General features: G+C 46.6%; 1 long non-coding RNA gene across 1 annotated transcript; it reads right to left on the minus strand.

The window, feature by feature from the left end:
* Nucleotides 1-18,953: 18,953 nt before the first annotated feature.
* LOC121710983 lies at nucleotides 18,954-20,503 on the minus strand. The gene is made up of 2 exons (XR_006032202.1): nucleotides 19,489-20,503; nucleotides 18,954-19,022 (listed from the first exon to the last, which is right to left on the minus strand). It is a non-coding gene; the product is annotated as an uncharacterized LOC121710983 (long non-coding RNA).
* Between the last annotated feature and the right edge of the window lie 602 nt (nucleotides 20,504-21,105).

A 21,105-nucleotide genomic window follows, 5' to 3' on the forward strand; every position in this document is an offset into this window, starting at 1 on the left:
TGTCAGGCACTCTAGCGCGACTGCTGCGTACCTGGTTTCACAGGGAAACAATTTGCGGCTAATAAAAGCCACTGGTCGTTGGTCCCCCTCACCTTGGAGGAGAACTGCGCCAATACCAACACCCGAGGCGTCAGTATGCACAGTGAAGGGCTTGGTGAAATCAGGACTCTGAAGCACAGGCCCCTTACAAAGAGCCCCTTTCAGGTCCACAAAGGCCCTCTCCTGCTCCTCCCCCCACTGACCCTGAGGATTGCCGTCCTTTCGGGTGAGGTCAGTAAGAGGTGATGCTCGGCTAGCAAAATCTGGAATGAACTAACGGTACCAACCTACCAGGCCAAGAAATGACCTGACAGCCTTCTTGGTCCGAGGTCTCTGGCAGTTCTGCACCGCCTCCACTTTGTCCTGCTGTGGCCGGATGATCCCCCGACCCAGCACATGCCCCAGGTAGCGAACCTCCTCCTGGGCAATGGCGCACTTCCGGGGATGGATGGTGAGGCCTGCCTGCTTGATCTTGTTGAGCACCTCCTCCAGGTGTTGCAAATGTTCCCCCCAGGTGGCGCTGTATACCACAATGTCATCCAAATAGGCAGCTGCAAACAACTCAGTTCCAGAGAGCACAATGTCCATCAGCTGCTGGAAAGTGGCCGGTGCCCCCTGCAGGCCATATGGCATGACAGTGAAGTGGTACAGGCCCTGGGGAGTGCGGAATGCTATGTAGGGCTTGGTCTCCTCAGTCAATGGGACTTGCCAATAGCCTTTACATAAGTCCAGTGTGGTAATGTAGGTGCCTTCCCCTGCCTCTCTATCAAGTCCTCCAAGCGAGGCATGGGGTACGCATCAAATTTTGATTGGGCGTTGACTCGCCGAAAGTCAATGCAAAATCTCAGTGTGCCATCTTTCTTAGGGACCAGCACCACAGGGTTACTCCACTCACTCGTCGATCTCTCAATCACCCCCAGTGCAAGCATGTCCTCCATCTCTGCCTTGAGTGAAGGTTGAGGTACACGATACATTCACTGACGCACTGGGGTCAAGTCAGTCAGCGTGACGGAGTGCTCCACCACCGTGGTGAAGCCTGGCCCCTCTTGGAACAGGTCAGTTGGAATGATCTGGTCCAGCTCGGCCTGCTGCTGTGGGGTCAAGTGCGACACGTCCGGGGTGGTTGCTGGTTGGCTGGTCGGGAAGAACTGCTCCGGTCGCTCTTCATCCTCCACCACCACCTGCACCCGAAGCGCTGGAGTCGCTGTGTGCCATTCTTTCAGCAGGTTCACATGGAAAGTCTGCCTCTGCTTTCTTCTCCCTGGCATCTCAATCTCGTACGTTGCTGGGCCCATCTGACGGATGACTTTGAATGGCCCCTGCCATTTGGCCAGCAACTTGCTTTCCGATGTAGGCAACAGGAGCAGCACTTTCTGCCCCTGCACCAGAGTTCTCTGCCTGGCCTTCTGGTCATACCAGGTCTTCTGCCTGGTCTGTGACTTCTCCATGTTCGCACGCACCAGTTCAGTCATTTACTCCATCTTCTCCCTCATCTTGAGAACATGCGCCAGAACGGACTGTGTCTCTGGTCTGCGGACCCTCCCAGGCCTCCTTAAGCACGTCCAGGGGTCCCCTCACTGGCCAGCCAAAGAGCAGTTCAAATGGCGAAAAGCCAGTGGACGCTTGGGGTACCTCCCTGTATGTAAAAAGGAGGTAGGGCAGCCAACGGTCCCAGTCCTTTCCATTTTCAGCCACAAACTTCCTCAACATACTTTTTAGGGTTTGGTTAAAACGTTCAACTAGGCCATCCGTCTGAGGATGGTAGAGGGTGGTCTTAATGCCCTTTATACCTAGTACGTCATAAACCTGCTTCAAGCTCTTAGAGAGAAAGGCTGTGCCCTGATCAGTGATGATCTCTCTGGGGATGCCTACTTGGGAGAATTGGAGTAAAGCCTATGCGATGGGTCTGGCAGATATCCTGCGGAGTGGAAACGCCTCAGGATATCTAGTAGCGTAGTCGCATACCACTAGAATGTACTTAAAGCCAGACTGCATCCGTTCTAGTGGGCCTACAATATCCATGGCTATGCGTGAGAACGGCACATCAATGCAAGGAAGTTGTTGTAGGGGGTATGGGCTAACTGTGTACTTGCTGGTAAGCTGACATTCTGAACATGCTCGGCCAAACTCCTGCACATCTTTATACATGCCTGGCCAGAAAAATCTTGCTGCCACGCGGGCGTATGTTTTCGGGAGCCCCAAGTGACCCGCCCAGGGAATGCTGTGCCCCATTGCTAACACCCTGCTATGTAGCTGCGTGGGCACTACCAGCCGCTCTTCTCTGCCCCCGTCTGGCTGATGGTAGAGGACGCCCCCTCTAAGGACATACCCCTCCCCAGCTAAATTAGGTGGGACCGCTGTCCTGACCCCATCTTGCTCAATTACCTTCTCAAACGCCTTCTTCAGTGACCCATCCTCCCGCTGCATCTGTTTTATGTCTGTGACAAGCTCCTCCCAGTCCCCATCTGGCTGAGCTACTGGCAATTCTCTGGCCCTTTTAACCGTGCCCTCTAGCCTGTCTTGTCTTCTCTGTTGTCTGGACTTTTTGACCCTATCACTGCTAACACACTCCACATCACTGCTAGCAAAGGGTAGCTCATGCAATGGGTCACTACTGGCCTGCTCTTCTTTGTATGCCGTCTTGCTGCTCTGGGATCTGGTAACCACCATTGCTGGACTGCAAAAGTTCCGGTAAAACTAGTATGTCCTGGCCAATTAACACTGGGTGCTTAACCCCTCCACCACACCAACAGTCAGCTGATAAACCTACCCATTAACATTAATGTAAACTTCAGCTGCTGGGTAGTCATGTGCATCTCCATTAACACACATAATTGAAACCTTTCTACCGGGTAACAGGTCTCGCTCCTCTACCAGCTGTGGCTGCACTAGTGTCTGGTTGCTCCCCGTGTCCAACACTGCAATGGCCTCCTTCCCATTAACAGATACTGTACCTGCACTGTCTGCAGCCTCCCCCTCTGGTCTCGGTAGGCAACTGTATCCGGCTCCCTTGGGCTTACGGTTAGGACAATCACGCATTATATGGCCCTCCTCACTACAATTGTGACACACTATGGATGTGGACGCTCTGGGCGCTACAGGGTATTTGGGCCTAATGGGAACTGTACTGTCTCTAGGGTAATTGCTAGGCTTAAAGGGGACAGTATTGTCTCTAGGACGATTACTAGGCTGTTGTCCACCACCCTGACCAAAACCATCAGACCTACCTCTGGCTGCTGGCCTGTTGTCTTGGTTCTGGCGAAAGCTGGTGTGCCTCTGCCGTGCTGCAACGTAGTCTTCGACCAGTTCTGCTGCCCTCTGACCACTCTGTGGGTGCCGCTCCTTAACCCATACTCTGACGTCTGGGGCCAAGGTCCTCAGGTACTGTTCCAGTATCAGTGCCTCACAGATTTCTTCAACCGACTTCATTGCCGGTCTAATCCACTTATGAAAGAGGTCTTTCAGTCGGGTGTAAAGTTCTCTGGGTGTCTCAGCGGGCTTGATGTCGGGCTCCCGGAACTGTCGCCTGTAGGTTTCCTCATTGATTTCAAACTTTTGCAGGATAGCTTCTCTTATGCGGTCCTAATTCATGGTGTGGCTTGGATCCATCGCCACGTATGCTATAATATAACAAAGTCCAAAAATATATATCAAAAGTCCAAAAGTAATCAAAAATGGCAAAATGCAAAAAGAGAAGGCACCAAATCAAAAATACTACACTTTCAGACTAAGGCAACAAGTTCAAATGGACACTTACTTCAGCAGAGCTCTCTCCGGTCGTCAGCTCTTTACACCCTCAACCCAGAACACAAACTGAGCAGGGTTTTATACACAGACCTACTATGCTCAGACACACCATGATTGGCTAACAAGATAACTGACTAAACACATGATTGGGCTGTACCATTATCACCATCATATTTGTACACGACCACAGTGTTTAAGTCATCAAACACAACCCAAACAATAACATGTACCTCAGACACATCCTACACATCTTAGCTACACTACATGTAAAGCCCATAAACATATAACATTCCACAGATGCATAGCAACATAAAGCACATGCATGCTTCCGTTTGGCAGTGGTGACTGAAGGTGGAGGAACATAAGAGGTAAGTATGGCGTTTTGTTTATAATGAATAGACCAGGGAGATAATGTGGTGTGTGCAGTGTTACATGCGAGTGGGTACCTCACCCGTATGCATGAGATGTTTCAAGGCTGTTTGAGTATGGAGACTTATGTGGTGGCTGGTTTGGTACTGTTAGCGCAGCAAGCGCTAACTTCTGCGTTGCCGTTTCACTCCCGGAAACCCGAATGCGACAGGCAAACAATTGTCTCTGTTCGTAAGCAGGCAGTGCGCATGGCGCTACACACTCAGGGCAAACTTTGTGCTGCGCCAGCTGTGTGAGCGTATGTGGGTGTGTATGTGTGTGCGTGTGTGTGTTTCTTCTGGGGATGTTCTTGATGAAGACCTCTGGAGGGACTTTTATCTTGCTCATTCTGACCGCCCTGGGAACGCCCCTAGAGTGTGTGTGTGTGTGTGTGTGGGGGGGGGGGGGGGGGGGGGGGTCCTGTCATGGTTTTGGGACTTTTAGCGCCATCTGGTGGCCATTTGTTATAACACATGCTATGTTGCTTATCTTTGTTAGACTCAATTCCATTACTTTCACATCCCCAATTCACCTGTGCCTTGTTGTCTCTGTCATGTGACCTGATCATCTTGTATTTAAACTCTGCTCCTGCCAGGCCCTTTGCTTAGTCGTTATTTGACATTGCTGCGTAACACTGCCAAGCCTTGCTACGGAACACTGTTTTGCGTCACTTTGGTTCTCTTGACTCACAGACTGTGTTTTGGATTATTCTCTTGGAATGCCCTTTAAGGAATATTGTTTGGACTAAAACTCCACTTTGTGGATGAACTAGTACTATTGTGGAGTTACCTATTTTCGGTTGCAGTTTCCCCTTGTTTGGATTATATTCAAAGATTATATTTTGTGTTCTCCTGTGTGCTTTGGGAAAGATACTTTGTTTTGGAATAAAGAACAGTTGCTGTCTATATCATCTCTCCATTAGGGTAAATCATATCCTATTACTGATAGCTCAATAGGTAAAGAGTCAATTCTTGGATATAGAGGCCCGGGTTCAATCCCTGAGTGTGACACAACAAAGTACAATGAAGAAAATCGATGCTCTGAATACTGACTCAGCTGTCTCTGAAAGTTTTCTAATTGACACATTTAACCGCAATTTGGATTACACCTGGTTTTAACAGGTAGAAGGCAGAAGACTGCAAAACAGACGTGCGCTGTTTTCATACTGTACATATGGCGGAATACCTAATCAATCGCTATTAGCAGTTCTCCCCTGTGTTTGCGCGATACTCCCACTTTTCCATTGCCCTCTCATAAATGCATCAGTAAGAAAAGTGCAGATGGCCATTCTGACTCCAGTGGCATGCAAAATGTGCTTTGATCCACGTGCAAACAGTTACAGTATACACAGACGATGCCATGTTTTAAGGTGCAAAAAGTGTCAAAAAAAGCTGGTAATTTGGCGGCAATTCTTAGTACATCTAGGTCTGGGATTCTTAAAGACGGTTATAAATGAACAACATTCTATGCCTATTCGCACTGCATTCTGGTCCTGTTGTATGCCGTTACAGTATGAAGGTAAGCTCAAGCGAACGGCTCACTGGGTTTTACACCAAATATTTTCTTGTACTAGAGAAAGATGGTGGTCTGCGTCCCATCTTAAACCTGAGGGGGTAGAACAGGTTTTTAAAAGTGCTACGGTTCAAAATGTTGACGGTAAAGCAAATCTTGGGTACCGTCAAGAGAGGGGAGTTGTTCACTTCTCAAGATTTAAAAGGCGCTTACTTTCACATCCCCATCAGGCCAGATCAGACCGTTTCTGCGGTTTGCATTTCAGGAGCAGGCCTAACAGATCAAGGTCCTCCCCTTTGGCCTCTCTCTCTCTCTCGCCAAGAGTGTTCACCAGAATAGTGGCAGCTGCCCCCCCTCCCCTCAAATGGCCGTTTTGAAGATCCTGCCTAGGGATGGCGAAATTTTAAAAAAATCTTTACCGGCCGCTGAGCCTCATTAACCGGTTAAAGTCGGTCACCGAAAATTCTATAACTGCCATTTATGATACCCGTGTCCTGTCGCGCGTCTTTCTCTGCCCGTGAAACAAGTTATCCCCCCATTTAAGAATGGTTAGGCTCCCGTCACACAATGTTAGTTCGTGCCCTTTGTATTATACATTTTCCCCAATCATTGTCCACTACTTGTGGAGGAATAAGGGTTTTGTTTTGGGGAGAAAAATTATTGCTTTCCCTGCGCACCCACGCACAGGCACACATTACGCACAACGTCGACCTTCCATGCAACGCGGCACCGAGCTTGGGCTATAAAAAGCTTACGTTACAAAGTTACAAACAGAGAACGCTACATTTGGTGGTGTTACAGGAAAGTATATTAACCAACGAAAGTATATTAAAAAACTTACCGATTGCCAACAGCCTCTGTAGCGTGCTGCAGAAAATCCTTTGCAATAAGTTCCTGTCGTCATGCCATTTAAGTACAGATGAATAATAAAACACAACAAGTAGGCATCTTTCTTGTCTTCGTTTGCCATTACATAATAGTGGCAATTTTATTTTTAGCTGCGCAGACAGGACCTGTCATGACCTGTCAACCACCGGTTAAACGGCTACCGGTTAACATCCCTAATCCTGCCATATTTGAACGACTAGCTGATCTGTGCCCCAAGTCGCAGTCAGGTCATTTAAGACACAAGGAGGGTCATCAGTGGTTTGCGGCTTGGGGTTCAAAGTAAATGTTGGAAAAAGCAAGCTACAGCCGTCAACGCATGACATATATGGGTCAGGGTTTCCCACAAGAAATGTGTTAATCAAGGTGGTAGGTCGTAGGTCCCGTGGGGGGTCTGGTATCGGATGCTATCCGAGCGGGGGGGTTCTTGTATCGGTTGCCGTCGGTGGGGGGTGGGGGCGTTGGCGTCTTGTTTGTGCGATACACTACAGACTCTACAGACTCTGTATATGTAGCAATTATTTATTAAACACTACATTATAAATAAATAACCAGCTTCTCAAAATAACAGTTAACAAAGAACCAGAGGCGGACAGAGTACACAGCTTCATTACTTGAGTAAAAGTACAGATACCCTTTGCTAAATTTTACTCAAGTACAAGTAAAAGTACAACAGTCAACATCCCGTCACACAATGTTAGTTCGTGCCCTTTGTATTATACATTTTCCCCAATCATTGTCCACTACTTGTGGAGGAATAAGGGTTTTGTTTTGGGGAGAAAAATTATTGCTTTCCCTGCGCACCCACGCACAGGCACACATTACGCACAACGTCGACCTTCCATGCAACGCGGCACCGAGCTTGGGCTATAAAAAGCTTACGTTACAAAGTTACAAACAGAGAACGCTACATTTGGTGGTGTTACAGGAAAGTATATTAACCAACGAAAGTATATTAAAAAACTTACCGATTGCCAACAGCCTCTGTAGCGTGCTGCAGAAAATCCTTTGCAATAAGTTCCTGTCATCATGCCATTTAAGTACAGATGAATAATAAAACACAACAAGTAGGCATCTTTCTTGTCTTCGTTTGCCATTACATAATAGTGGCGATTTTATTTTTAGCTGCGCAGACAGGACCTGTCATGACCTGTCAACCACCGGTTAAACGGCTACCGGTTAACATCCCTAATCCTGCCATATTTGAACGACTAGCTGATCTGTGCCCCAAGTCGCAGTCAGGTCATTTAAGACACAAGGAGGGTCATCAGTGGTTTGCGGCTTGGGGTTCAAGGTAAATGTTGGAAAAAGCAAGCTACAGCCGCCAACGCATGACATATATGGGTCAGGGTTTCCCACAAGAAATGTGTTAATCAAGGTGGTAGGTCGTAGGTCCCGTGGGGGGTCTGGTATCGGATGCTATCCGAGCGGGGGGGTTCTTGTATCGGTTGCCGTCGGTGGGGGGTGGGGGCGTTGGCGTCTTGTTTGTGCGATACACTACAGACTCTACAGACTCTGTATATGTAGCAATTATTTATTAAACACTACATTATAAATAAATAACCAGCTTCTCAAAATAACAGTTAACAAAGAACCAGAGGCGGACAGAGTACACAGCTTCATTACTTGAGTAAAAGTACAGATACCCTTTGCTAAATTTTACTCAAGTACAAGTAAAAGTACAACAGTCAGATGTCTACTTAAGTAAAAGTACTGAAGTACTTGTTTTTAAAAGTACTTGAGTATCAAGAGTACAAGAGTAACCTACATTTTCTAAATATTGCATTACTACTGCCACAGTGCTTACATTTATGTACAGAAACGTCCTACATGGAGTTATGAAAAATGTTAATATTAATACCTTGAACAATGTAAAAGGAATTGAAAGTAAAATCAAGTCATTTTCATCTTTTTACCATGTTGCCAGGGATGGGCAGTATTTCTATTACATGTATTTAAAATACGTATTTCAAATACAAAATACTATTTTGTAATTGAAACACTTGAAGCGAAAACTATCATTAACTTTATTAATTAAATAGTCTGGCGAGGTGGGGCCACAGGTTGGCACATTCCTGGGATGGACCTGCTGCGTCTTCATTCATTGTTTCGTCCATGGTTTCGTCTCTTATCTAAATCTGACCATGGAGTTGACTTTTGCAGAAAGCTGAAGGTGATTGCTGATAGGCTGTCCCAATCAGTGGTGCCTGCACAATCCAATCACGTTTGAGAGGGAAACAACAAATTGAGGGTTTCCAAGATTTTTTCCCCCTATTTTTTTAGAAGAAGTAACAGTTACTCACGGTTATGAATAGAAATGTAGTGGAGTAAAGAGTACAATATTTGCCTCTCAAATGTACTTGAGTAAAGTCATGAGTACTCCCCAAAAATGATACTCGAGTAAAGTACAGATCCCTCAAAATTGTACTCAAGTACTTAACTCAAGTAAATGTACTCCGTTACTGTCCGGCTCTGCAAAGAACAAACAACACCAAACAAACTATACAACAGTATACAAATATTTCAAAATATTTGTGTAATTTGTGCAATTTTAACAAAGACTATTACAAACTATAGAACAAGTGCAAAAGAAAGTGCAAAACAACAAAATGTGCAAATGTGATCAGTCTCTACTTATGGCAGAGCTGACAACTAGCATTGTTACAAGCCATCCTCCTTGGCTTTAAAAAGATAATTTCAAGGGCCCTTTGGTAATTGCACTGTTTTACTATTGGACCATTAATGCTTATCTTCATGCAGGCTGTCAGACTGTTGACCTGCAGCCTGTTCCGCAAGTCTGTCCTGATCTATACACAGTGAGTGAATGAAATTAGATCATTTTATAGTTTTGTGTAATATGGATGGAATTTGAGTGCGGAGCGCTTTTTAATTTAGAGGCCGGAGTGGCCGCTCTGTTCCGCTCCCATACCGCTCACACTACGAGTCTGAGGCATGCCCACTAATAAAACCAAGACCGTTAAATTTCAAAGATATTAGCCTAAGTTCGTTGATGGGGATGGAGTTAGCTAAATAATTTAGAAAGCATACGCGTAGGCACGGATGGGCCTGGACGGGCCTAGGCCCGTCTATTGTCAGTCTTGCGTGTCCGATTAGACACTGTGCTGAGAGCAGGTGGCTGTTTACTCGGCCGCTTCTCCGGTCAAATTCACGTCAGGTCAATTTAGCTCACCTTGCCTTGAGGGAACTTCTTCCTGTTCTCAGTAACAGGCATGTCCTAATGAGGACAGACAGTTCCACTGCTGTGTACTACATAAACCATCAGAGGGGGCACCAGGTCTCTGCGGGGTCTCTAGGTGGCAAGGGAACTATTGCTATGGGCCTTTCACCATCTAGCATCACTCAGGGAGACTTATGTTCCAGGGGTCAAGAATGAAGCAGCAGATCTCCAGTCCAGAGCAGAGCCCCTGCTGGACGAATTAAGGCTACATCCAGAGGCTATAGGTTCACTATGGTCCCAGTTTGGCAGAGCTCAAACCGATCTGTTTGCGACAGCAGAAACTACTTTCTGTACTGTAAGTACTTTTCTCTACACAGTAAAACATCCTTGCCACATCTGCGCTATACGTTCTAGCTAGTTTAGAGGCTTTGCTCCTCACCCTACCATTAAAACTTGTACCATAACTGCTGTTTCAGAGGCATAAAACATCTCTGTTTTAAGTATCTTTGGCATTCCTGTTATTTACAGTTCTTTACATGTTGAAAATTCTGTAATTCTTCTGTACACAGTAAAACATCCTTACTACATCTCCCCTATAGGTTCTAGGTAACTGAGAGACTTTGTGCCTCACCCTGGCATTAAAACCCGTAACATATCTACTGTCTCAGAGGTGTGAAACCTCACCCTTCATTCAATATCTTTAACACACCTGCTCTTTTGAAGGGTCACAAACCTTCGTCTTCTCTACAGATTTGTACGTTCAGGGTCCATCTCTACTGTAGGTTCTAGCTACCTCAGACGTTCCCAGCCTCACCCTGACTATAGAACTTGTACCATACATGCTGTCTGAAAGACATGAATCATAACTGATTTTAGTATATTTGACATACCTGTTCTTTACAATGCTAGAAATCGCATTTCTTCTCTACACAGTAAAATATACCTACCACATCTCGGGCTCCGCTACAGGTTTTAGCTAACTGAAAGGCTTGGTGATTCATCTTGCATTCAAAACTTGTACTCTATATGCTGTCACCGAGACATGAATCCTAAGCTGATTTTAGTATCTTTGACATTCCTGTTATTTAGAAGGCTAGAAATTGTACTTTTTATGTGCCCAGTAAAACATCCTTCCTATAACTCTGGTATAGATTCTAGCTAACTGAGAGACTATGCCTCACCCTGGCTAGAACTTGTAACGTATCTGCTGTCTCAAAGGCATTAAACCGCACCCTTTGTTCCGTATCTTCAACATACCTGCACTCTTAGAGGCTCAGAAACTTTCCTCTTCTCTACAGATTTGAACGTTTGGGTCCATTTCTTCTATAGGTTCTAGCTAGCTGAGAGGCTTAGCTCCTCACCCTGCCTTTAGAACTTGTACCATATCTGCTGTTTTAGATGCATGAAGTCTCACTCTAATTTTAGTATTTTTGACTTACCTGTTATTTACAAGGCTAGAAATCATACTTCTTCTCTGCACAGTAAAATATCTTTACTACATCTGCACTATACTGTAACAAACTGCACAGTTTGTCATAGAATGGTTTTTATTGGTTACGCACCAAAACACACGAACGCATAATGCCGGGCCAGACCTGGCCCTTATGCTCCAGCACTAAACATCTATGTGAGGCTGTATCTACAACACACACTAGTTAGGCCCGGTTATGAACACTGTAACCAACTATAAACATAAACACGACAGTCAGGACGCACAACATTGGTAACTTGCATGGTTAACATTAACATTCAACATAACACATCAACCGAACAGCACAGTCATGAACAGCTAGGCTCAGATCATTACACAGCCCCCCCGAGACTTAGTCCATGTCCCCTTGACTCAAGTCTTACCCTACGTCAGTCCATGAGCCTGGCTGGGACGCGACGCTGGCGTTGTGGGCGCCCCGCTGTCGCGGAGGTGACTTCCGGTGAAGGCTGCACGGTGACTGGTGTTAGAGCCACAGCTCCATTGTCACCAAGTTCCACAGAGTCAGTGTCAAAGTCTCCACGACCCCCAGCTGAGGCCAGGGGTCGATACGGGGCCAGTCGATCACAGTGGAGAGCCACAACTCTCCGACGCTTAATCAGTCTCACACGATAGAGAAGCTGTCTGATGTGGTCTAAGACATCGCACGGCCCGACCCACTGGCTAGTGAGTTTCGGGGAAATGCCTTTCTTTCTCTCCGGGCAGTACACCCACACTTTATCGCCGGTCTGGAACTCCTGGCCGCGACAGCGCGTATCGTAAGCTCGCTTTTGACGTATTCCAGCTTCATTCATAGCCTGCCGGGCCAACTCGTGTACTCCCTTCAGTCTCTCGCGTAGCTGCTTGTAGTATTCCAGCCCTGGCTTTCCTCCAATCTCCGCTTCCGGAGGCGAACCGAACACCAAGTCCACCGGCGTGCGTAGCTCTCGCCCGAACATCAGAGCTGCCGGTGTGCATTTCGTTGACTCTTGCACCGCTGTGTGATATGCCCAGAGCACCAGGGGCAAGTGTAAGTCCCAGTCCTTTTGTCGGCGGTTGGCCAATATGGCCAGCTGCACTGCTAGCGTCCGGTTAAACCGTTCCACCAGCCCGTCGCTTTGTGGATGCAGAGGTATTGTTCTCGTTTTCCGGATGCCCATGCGCTGGCAAACCTCAGCAAACACCTCTGCCTCGAAATTCCGCCCTTGGTCGCTGTGGAGCTCTTCCGGTGCCCCGAACCGGCAGAACATCTCAGTGACCAGTCTGTCCGCTGTCGTGTGGGCGCTCTGATCTGGCACCGCATACGCCTCCGGCCACATAGTGAAATAGTCCATGGCCACGAGCACGTAGCGATTTCCCCGCTCTGTGACTGGCAGTGGGCCCATGACATCGACGGCTACCCGCTCCATGGGAGCCCCGACTGCCTATTGCTGCAGCGGAGCGTGCGAGCGTCGCGTGGGGCCCTTCTTCGCTGTACAGGCGTCACAGCAGTGAACATGCAGTTCAACGTCCAGCCTGCATCCCGGCCAATAGAAGTGGCCTCTCAGCCGACGAAGAGTCTTTGCAATGCCGAAATGAGCCGCCCCCACTGCCCCATGCACATGTTCCAGTACACAGGCTCGTAATCCAGCAGGAACCAGCAACTGGAAAATGTCAGATTGTCTATCGGGAGCTCGCCAGTGTCTATACAACAGTCCTTGACGTGCTACTATTCCCGGCCACTGTGAATAAATCGCTTTGGTCTCTGGATCGAGTGCTGATACGTCAGTCCATGGCAGTCACTGACCGGCTTCGATCCATGACCACACTCGGCCGAGCGTGGCGTCTTCCGATTGCGCCTTCCGGATCTCCTCCCTCGACATCACGTCCACCGGCGACTGCGCGTCCGTGGCCCCAGCTGCCGCTCTGCAGTGCTGCGTTGTGGTGTTGGGTTGCGGTGCGTTGTCTCCGGTCTCTCGATCACTGTAGCTGGTAGCGGAAGGCGGCGAGACGACCTCGGGGTGCTGCTGGCGAGCGTTGACTCTCTTGATGGCGCGGCGCTGGCGAGCGTTGAGTCTCTCGCTGGCGTGCTGCTGACGAGCGTTGGCTCCTTCTGGTGTGCTGTTGGCGAGCGTTGACCCTCTCGTTGGCGCGACGCTGGCTAGTGTTGAAAACAGCGACTCTCTCTCTCTCTGCCAGCGGTGATGCAGCCTGTAGCCGACGAGCAGGCTCCGATTGAGCCGCGGCCAGGCTCCTCTCCTCCCTCCGGTGGCAATGTTGGCACTGGTCTGCTGCACACGGATGCCTGGACAGGGCGTCCGCGTTGCCGTGAAGGCGACCTGCCCTGTGTCGAATCTCCATGTCATAGTCCTGGAGCGCCTCCAACCAGCGAGCCAGCTGGCCCTCTGGTTCTTTGAAGTTCAGCAGCCAGGTGAGTGACGCGTAGTCCGTTCTCAGCAGGAACCGTTTGCCGTAGAGGTAGGTTCGGAAATGGCGCACTGCCACTACCACAGCCAACAGTTCTCTGCGTGTCACGCAGTAATTCTTCTCCGCTCGGTCCAATGAGCGGCTGAAGTATGCGACCACTTGCTCGCCCTGCTCGCCTGCTTGTGAGAGGACGGCGCCGACGCCCACGTCGTTGCAGAGCTGCTCCGATTGCGGTCCAGCTTACTTGCTCCGCCGGTGGCAGGTCTTCTAATACATGTAGAGCTTCCCCCTCCAGAGCCAACTCCACCTGTACGCCCGTTCTCTCCGCCGACCAGCCATTCAGCTCGGCTGCCAGCCGGACCTGTACCAGTTAACATTCAATATAACACATCAACCGAACAGCATCATGGGAGCACAGTCATGAACAGCTAGGCTCAGATCATTACAATACGTTCTAGCTAGCTGAGAGGCTTCACTCCTCATCCTGTCTTTAGAACTTTTACTATATCTGCTGTCACCGATCTCTGATCATAGTATCTATTACGTACCTGTTATTCACATGGATGGAAATCGTACTTTTTCTGTACATAGTGAAACATCCTTACTACATCTGCTGATAAGGTCTAGCTAGCTTAGAGGCTTCGCTCCTCACCCTACCTTCAAAACGTGTACCATAACTGCTGTTTTAGAGGCATGAAACATCTTTGTTTTTAGTATCTTTGGCATACCTGTTATCTGCAGTTGTTATTTACATGTTGGAAATTGTACTTATTCTCAACACAGTAAAACATCCTTACTACATCTCCCCTATAGGTTCTAGGTAACTGAGAGACTTTGCGCCTCACCCTGGCATTAAAACCTGTAACATATCTACTGTCTCAGAGGTGTGAAACCTCACCCTTTATTCAGTATCTTTAACATACCTGCTCTTTTGAAGGGTCACAAACCAGAGGTGGGACCAAGTCACTGTTTGGCAAGTCACAAGTAAGTCCCAAGTCTTAGCACTCAAGTCCAAGTCAAGTCCCAAGTAAATACAGAGAAGGGCAAGTCGAGTCCAAGTCCAAGTCTCATCAAAGCCAAGTCGAGTCCAAGTCCAAGTCCCAATCTTTTTCAAGTCCTGAACAAGTCATCAGGTACTCTTCACTTAATAATGGTATTATTAGACTATCGATCATAATTTTAACACTTCCATCTAATCCACAGAATTTTTTTTTATAAATACAGATTAAAATATGTTCAATGTTTCTGTCTTGAAATCTTTTACGATATATGCATGCGCATACAATATACACATGTGCATACCTGAGTAATCTGTACAAAACGGATAGCTACATGACAAATAAAAATATTGTTTTTCCAAATTTCGGAGCCCACTGTAAGGATGAGTAATAATTTGACTGATGGCATTTCACTGCGCTAGGCCACAGATTTGCCTGCAAATAATTTATTAGGCTGTCTGCCAGTGGCGACTCATAAGGGAAGCCAAGGTCAACACTTTTATATTATTTAAAAGATAATAATGACACAGTAATTTTGTTTTAAAGTATTCATTTCTTAAGAAATACTACACATGTGATGCTGTTTATCTCATTTGTAAATGGTGCACTGTCACTTTAAGCCCATTGTGTGCCACTGTCCACACATTCTCATAATGATCTTTTTTACCAGCTCCATTCCTATGGCTAGTCCACAAACTCAAACATTGTTTGTGCCACATGAATAGCACAATATTAACAATGATAAGCATTATATTAAGTTGGCACAAACAGCTTTCATTCCTTTGGAAATAGATGCATGTATGACATGATGCTTGCTTGACATTTTCTGTTTGCAATTAAATGTGAATTATGAGCCTGGTAGCCAGTAGCCACCTAGCTAGCTGAGTGGAATGCGTTTCAATCGGCATATCAATGTGCTTCATGTAAACAAATTATTGAATAGGCCTACTTCAAGACTCACCATTTCCATTAAACAAAGGCAAAGACAACTCTTCATATTCTTGTCCACTTTCCAAATCACAGTGAGTGCAGCCTATGTCATAGTGACCTGGATCTCATAGTTTATAACAGTAGTGAGAACCGGATAAATCCGCAATTTCCCCTAATCTCGTATTTGTTGCCTTCATGATTTCCTTTTATACGTTTCTTATATTTAAAAGAAAATATCAATCATCATCAACAATGACAAGCCAGCTGGAACCTGCCACTCGTTTTCTCTCCCTCTCGTGCGTGCTTAGATGGGGTTCTCAATTAAATGGAGTAGGCTAGTATAAGTTCAAGTTGGATCTTAATGGAGAGGACTCGAAAAGTATCATCTTTATGTAACATGCTGTTGGTGCATTTTGACATTGTAAACGTTCTCTAACAAGAGTGCAAATCAGTTTGCAGTAAAGCTACTAGTTATTAGCTAAATGTTGGTCGTTTCTCTGTCTCTTGGTGCCCTACACACAGTGCGTAACGCATGTGGGGGTAGCGGCAGCACTGAACTGTGCTCTGGACTGGCCGCTTGTCTCCGCTATTTTTTTTTTTTTTAGTCGCGGAGGGAAAGCATCTCTGGGGTGACTGGTCCACGATCAGGAAATTTAGTTTTTGACTCGAGACATGTCAAGTCGTCACAAGTCAAAGAGGCAAAGTCCGAGTCAAGTCTCGAGTGAATAGTATTCAAGTCCAAGTCGAGTCGCAAGTCATGCCGAATTTTATCAAGTCAAGTCTGAAGTCATTAAAATCATGACTCGAGTCTGACTCGAGTCCAAGTCATGTGACTCGAGTCCACATGTCTGTCACAAACCTTCGTCTTCTCTACAGATTTGTACGTTCAGGGTACATCTCTGCTGTAGGTTCTAGCTACCAGATGTTCCCAGCGTCACCCTGACTATAGAACTTGTATCATACATGCTGTCTGAAAGGCATGAATCATAACTGATTTTAGTATCTTTGACATACCCGTTCTTTACAATGCTGGAAATGGCATTTCTTCTCTACACAGTAAAATTTACCTACCACATCTCAGATTTGGATCTAGGTTCTAGCTAACTGAAAGGCTTTGTGTTTCATTTTGCATTCAGAACTGGTACTATCAGGGATGCAAACAGAGGTATGGTCAAAAAGGAGTGAGATTATCGAAGCCCATGCCCATGCAGGAAATATCATATAATTACATTTTGCCATCACCTCTGCCAACCAGGGCTCACCCTCTTCACACAAAAATGTTCTTTATATGAAAATACACTGTCCCAGTTCCTTCCCTTATTCTGTCTGCCTGACTTTGGCTGGTAGCTGGCTTGTCTTGACAGAGGAGATGGGCCACACTTTGGGTAGATATGATGGTAGCCACTCTCTCTGTGTGTATAGCACTCTGGCAGTGATTCAACAGAGCGTGCACTCCCTTGTTAGCATAATTAATCTCTTTAATGCAGAAAGTACATTTGGCATGTACCTTTTTTTTTCTTTTTTTTTGAAAAAGTCATTTTGAATTTGTGTTTGGCTGTCTTGACCTCAATCTCCGTTTCAACCTGTAACCAAGACCAGTTCCACTTTGTTTTACAACCCTCATCCACTTTCTTAACTGTTAGTGCCTCACTCTCATCAAATTCTCTCATTCTGCAAATGAAAAGTTGCATATATTAGCCATAGTGTTACCCTAGACCTGACAGTATCATAACAGAGTGCAAAGTAGTTCACTTCACTGTGCCCCCTTTCTTAATGCGCCCCAAAATAACGTTCTTCTGCACGAAAATGTACAGTTAAAATGTATCAACAGTAGTGCGGTCTGTCTGTTAGGATAAGCCCACACATCAGTTTCTCGCCCTTATGTGGTAGGTGTCATTGAAAATAAGTCAGTTCGTCACTTGTCACTTCGGGTTGCATTTGCGAAAAAGCCTAGACCAGCGGCTCATTAGGCTACTAGACGTCAACAAGCTGATAGCCTAAAACTAGCACAAGTACGTTACCATTAGGAAAGGGGGTAGAGTTGGATATAACGTTAGGCTGCTACTAAAATATTACAAGACAAAATACTGCTAGTCTGTCCGGAATACTACTAAACTGACTGACGCAACAAACAAGGTTAAAAAAACAATCCAACTGTTTTTGCTAGTCATGTAAAATGTAGCGCTAGTGTGCTACCTAGCACTAACCTGGCATAGTTATTGTAAAGACTGTAATGACACATTAGGACAACCTAAACATTACACAATGCAAATGGTAGAAATTATGTGATTAGAAGACATCAAATATGGTTAACCTTACCTTTCTTGCAAAAAAGACCAGGCGCGACACAAAATTACTGGATCCCGGACTGATAGATGTAACGTTAAATCCTTGCAGTGAGTGCAGTGAAGTGCAGCCCTGCAGTCAGATAATGGTGCGCAGCCAATGGGATTTTTACGTGCGCAGCTTTTTGATTTAGTGTTGTCTTACACTTCCTATGTTTCATGGACTGTAACGGTAGGCTATGTGTTTATTTAGTCATTTTAATACAGAATTAACTTTGATGAAATTATAATCAGACACTTCAAACCCCCCCCCCCCCCCCCAAAGAAAAACTCATCGGATCTGCACGATTCACACAAGTCCCCCAGACAGCCGTGAAAAAGGCGGCATCCGCCAAAAGGCGCGCCGTTTGCATCCCTGTACTATATCTGCTGTCACAGAGACATGAATCCTAACTCTGATGTCCCTGTGATGTTATTTACGAGACTGTAAACTGTACTTCTTATGTGCACAGTAAAACATCCTTCCTGCATCTTCGCTATAGGTTCTAGCTTACTGAGAGACTATGCCTCACCCTGACTAGGACTTGTAACGTATCTGCTGTCTCAAAGGCATGAAACCTCGCCCTATTTCAGTATCTTCAACATACCTGTACTCTTAGAAGCTCAGAAACTTACCTCTTGTCTACAGATTTGAACATTTGGGTCCATGTCTTCTATAGGTTCTAGCTAGCTGAGAGGCTTAGCTCCTCACCCTGCCTTTAGAAATTTAATGTCAGTATTCCTCCTTTCATGACACCTGCTGGACATTTTGTGTATTTGCAACCATGTGCCTTTGTTTTCTTTGTGTAAAGATCCCGCCCTCACCTGTCATGTTTCACTTACTGTTGTCAGCCTAGTCAGCCATTTTGTGCTCACCTGTTTCTTGTTTGCCCCTTTCTGATTGTCTGCTCAACTGTTCCTTATTTAGTCCAAATGATTAGGCCTACTTATTCTGTGTGTTGTCAGCCCCAGTTTGTCAGATTGTCCCAGCGATTTGTCTGAGCACTTTCTAGCACTGAGCACTGTCAAGCCTCTGTTGGATTCTACCTCTTGTTCTGTCTTCCCGCCTGTTTGAATTCTGCCTGTGACCTGTCTTTTGGATTTGCCTGCCGTTTTGGATTATCTGCCTGTCTGTTAGCCTGACAAGCCAGACCCACATTAAAATGTAGGGTCTGGGCACTCACCGTTCGCAGTGCTCAGTCCGAGGGGCGGGATAATCAGTTGTCTTTCCAATTCCCTCTGCACGCAATAGGACAGCGGCAGCGCTATGAGTCCCATGCGTTTCCAACCAGCGGAGCTAGTTGGCTAGTTCAAACGTTTGCCAACTTAATAAAAGCTTAACTCGTGTCACACTATTCGCCAGCAGCAACATCCATCTTATTTGTTTTCAAGTAGCAGGGAATTCAAGCCAAACCGTTGCAACTCTGCCATCAATCATTATGTTAAGCCCACCTAACGACTCTATATACAATTTCATTGGCCTGATTAAGTTTCGATTTCTGGAGCTCACAAGCCAATGGAGAGTTGCTAGACTAGCCCTGGCAGCAAATGTAATTTGCTGCTGCTAGGGCCGCGTCTAGATTTCTAGGCTACCTGTCTGTGCCTTTTGGACTGCTTCTCGGACCTGACCTTTGCCTGCCTGTGGATTACTCTTTGTACTGTGTTTCTGGTTTGTCAGCCTTTTGCTATTTTCAGTTTTGTGACGGAGGGTCTGCCTTTTGTTCAGTTTCCACCGTACGACAGGAAGTTTTTTGTTGGAGTTGTTTTCTTCTGTTGAATAAACTTTTTGAACTAACTCTGCACTTGGGTCCGAACTATTTACGAAACCTGACATTACAATCTGACCAGACCATGGACCCAGCAGAGATAAAGAATATTCTTGATCGGCATGGAGCAATGCTGGGGAAACACCAGACACAGCTTGAGTTTCTCTCCAGGACTTTGGAGGCTGCTACAGCAAGCGTGACCGATCTTGCTGCTAAGGTACAACAGCTCCAGTTAGCCTCTTCACTACCACCTCCTTCAGCTCCGCCAGCCCAAGAACCTCGCCTGCCTCTGCCTGAGACTTACTCAGGAGATCCAGGATCCTGTCAGTCCTTAGCTCAGTGTGAACTGATTTTTGGACTGCAGCCTTTGACCTTTCCATCGGATCGCTCAAAGATCGCCTACATCATCACCCAGTTGTCCGGAAGAGCTTGTGAGTGGGGAACGGCTATCTGGAGCAACAGGGTGGAGATCCAGGATAATTTCACTCAGTTCACTGATGAAATGAAGAAGGTCTTCGATCGCTCAAAACAGGGAAGGGAGGCTGCTCGTGAGATCCTCAACCTCCGTCAAGGGCGCAGGTCAGTGTCTGACTTTGCAATTGAATTCCGCACTCTTGTGTCCTCTACTGGTTAGAACTTAGAGGCCTTGTATGATACATTCTTCAATGGACTGTCTGAAGCGATTAAGGATGAACTCATTCCTCATGACTTACCTTCCTCATTTGATGGCTTGGTGGATGTGGCTATCCGGGTGGACACTCGGCTAGGTCAGCGGTTGAAGACAACCAGTAGCTCTCAGCGGACCGAGCTTCGTTGAGGGAACAGTTTCCCACAGCGAAGGTTGGATTCTCACGCCTATCTGTACTGTGGTCAGCGTGGTCATTTTGTTTCAACCTGTCCAGCAAAAGACGATGCTCACCAGTAAGGCGAGGAGTTCTGGTGAGCGCAATCCCCTCAAAAGTCACCCTGTCCTTCCGCACTGTCCTGCAAGCAACTGTGATGTGGAGGGGCCATCAACACACCACCTCTGTCCTCATTGACTCTGGGGCTGAGGAGAGCTTCCTCGACGCATCACTGGCTGCCAGATGAGAAGTTCCAGTAACCACCCTGCAAACTCCACTAACTGCCTCAGCACTAAATGGGACCTGTTTCGCCAAGGTAGCCCATATCACGTCCCCAGTGAGTTTGATGCTCTCTGGTAATCTCACTGAATAGATTGCATGTTATGTTATTGATTCACCACAGATTCCAATAGTCCTTTGTCACCCTTGGCTAGTCAAACATAACCCACACATTAATTGGGTGAATAATTCTATTTTGGGCTGGAGCTCATTCTGTCATTCCCAGTGTCTGAGGTCTGCCCTTAACCATTTACCTGTTTTTTTCTGAGTTACCTGAGGAGTTTCCGGACCTGTCAATGGTTCCAGAGGAATACCTTGACCTG

This window comes from Alosa sapidissima, chromosome 6 (genome assembly GCF_018492685.1).
Source record: "Alosa sapidissima isolate fAloSap1 chromosome 6, fAloSap1.pri, whole genome shotgun sequence".
NCBI classification, from domain to species: domain Eukaryota; kingdom Metazoa; phylum Chordata; class Actinopteri; order Clupeiformes; family Clupeidae; genus Alosa; species Alosa sapidissima.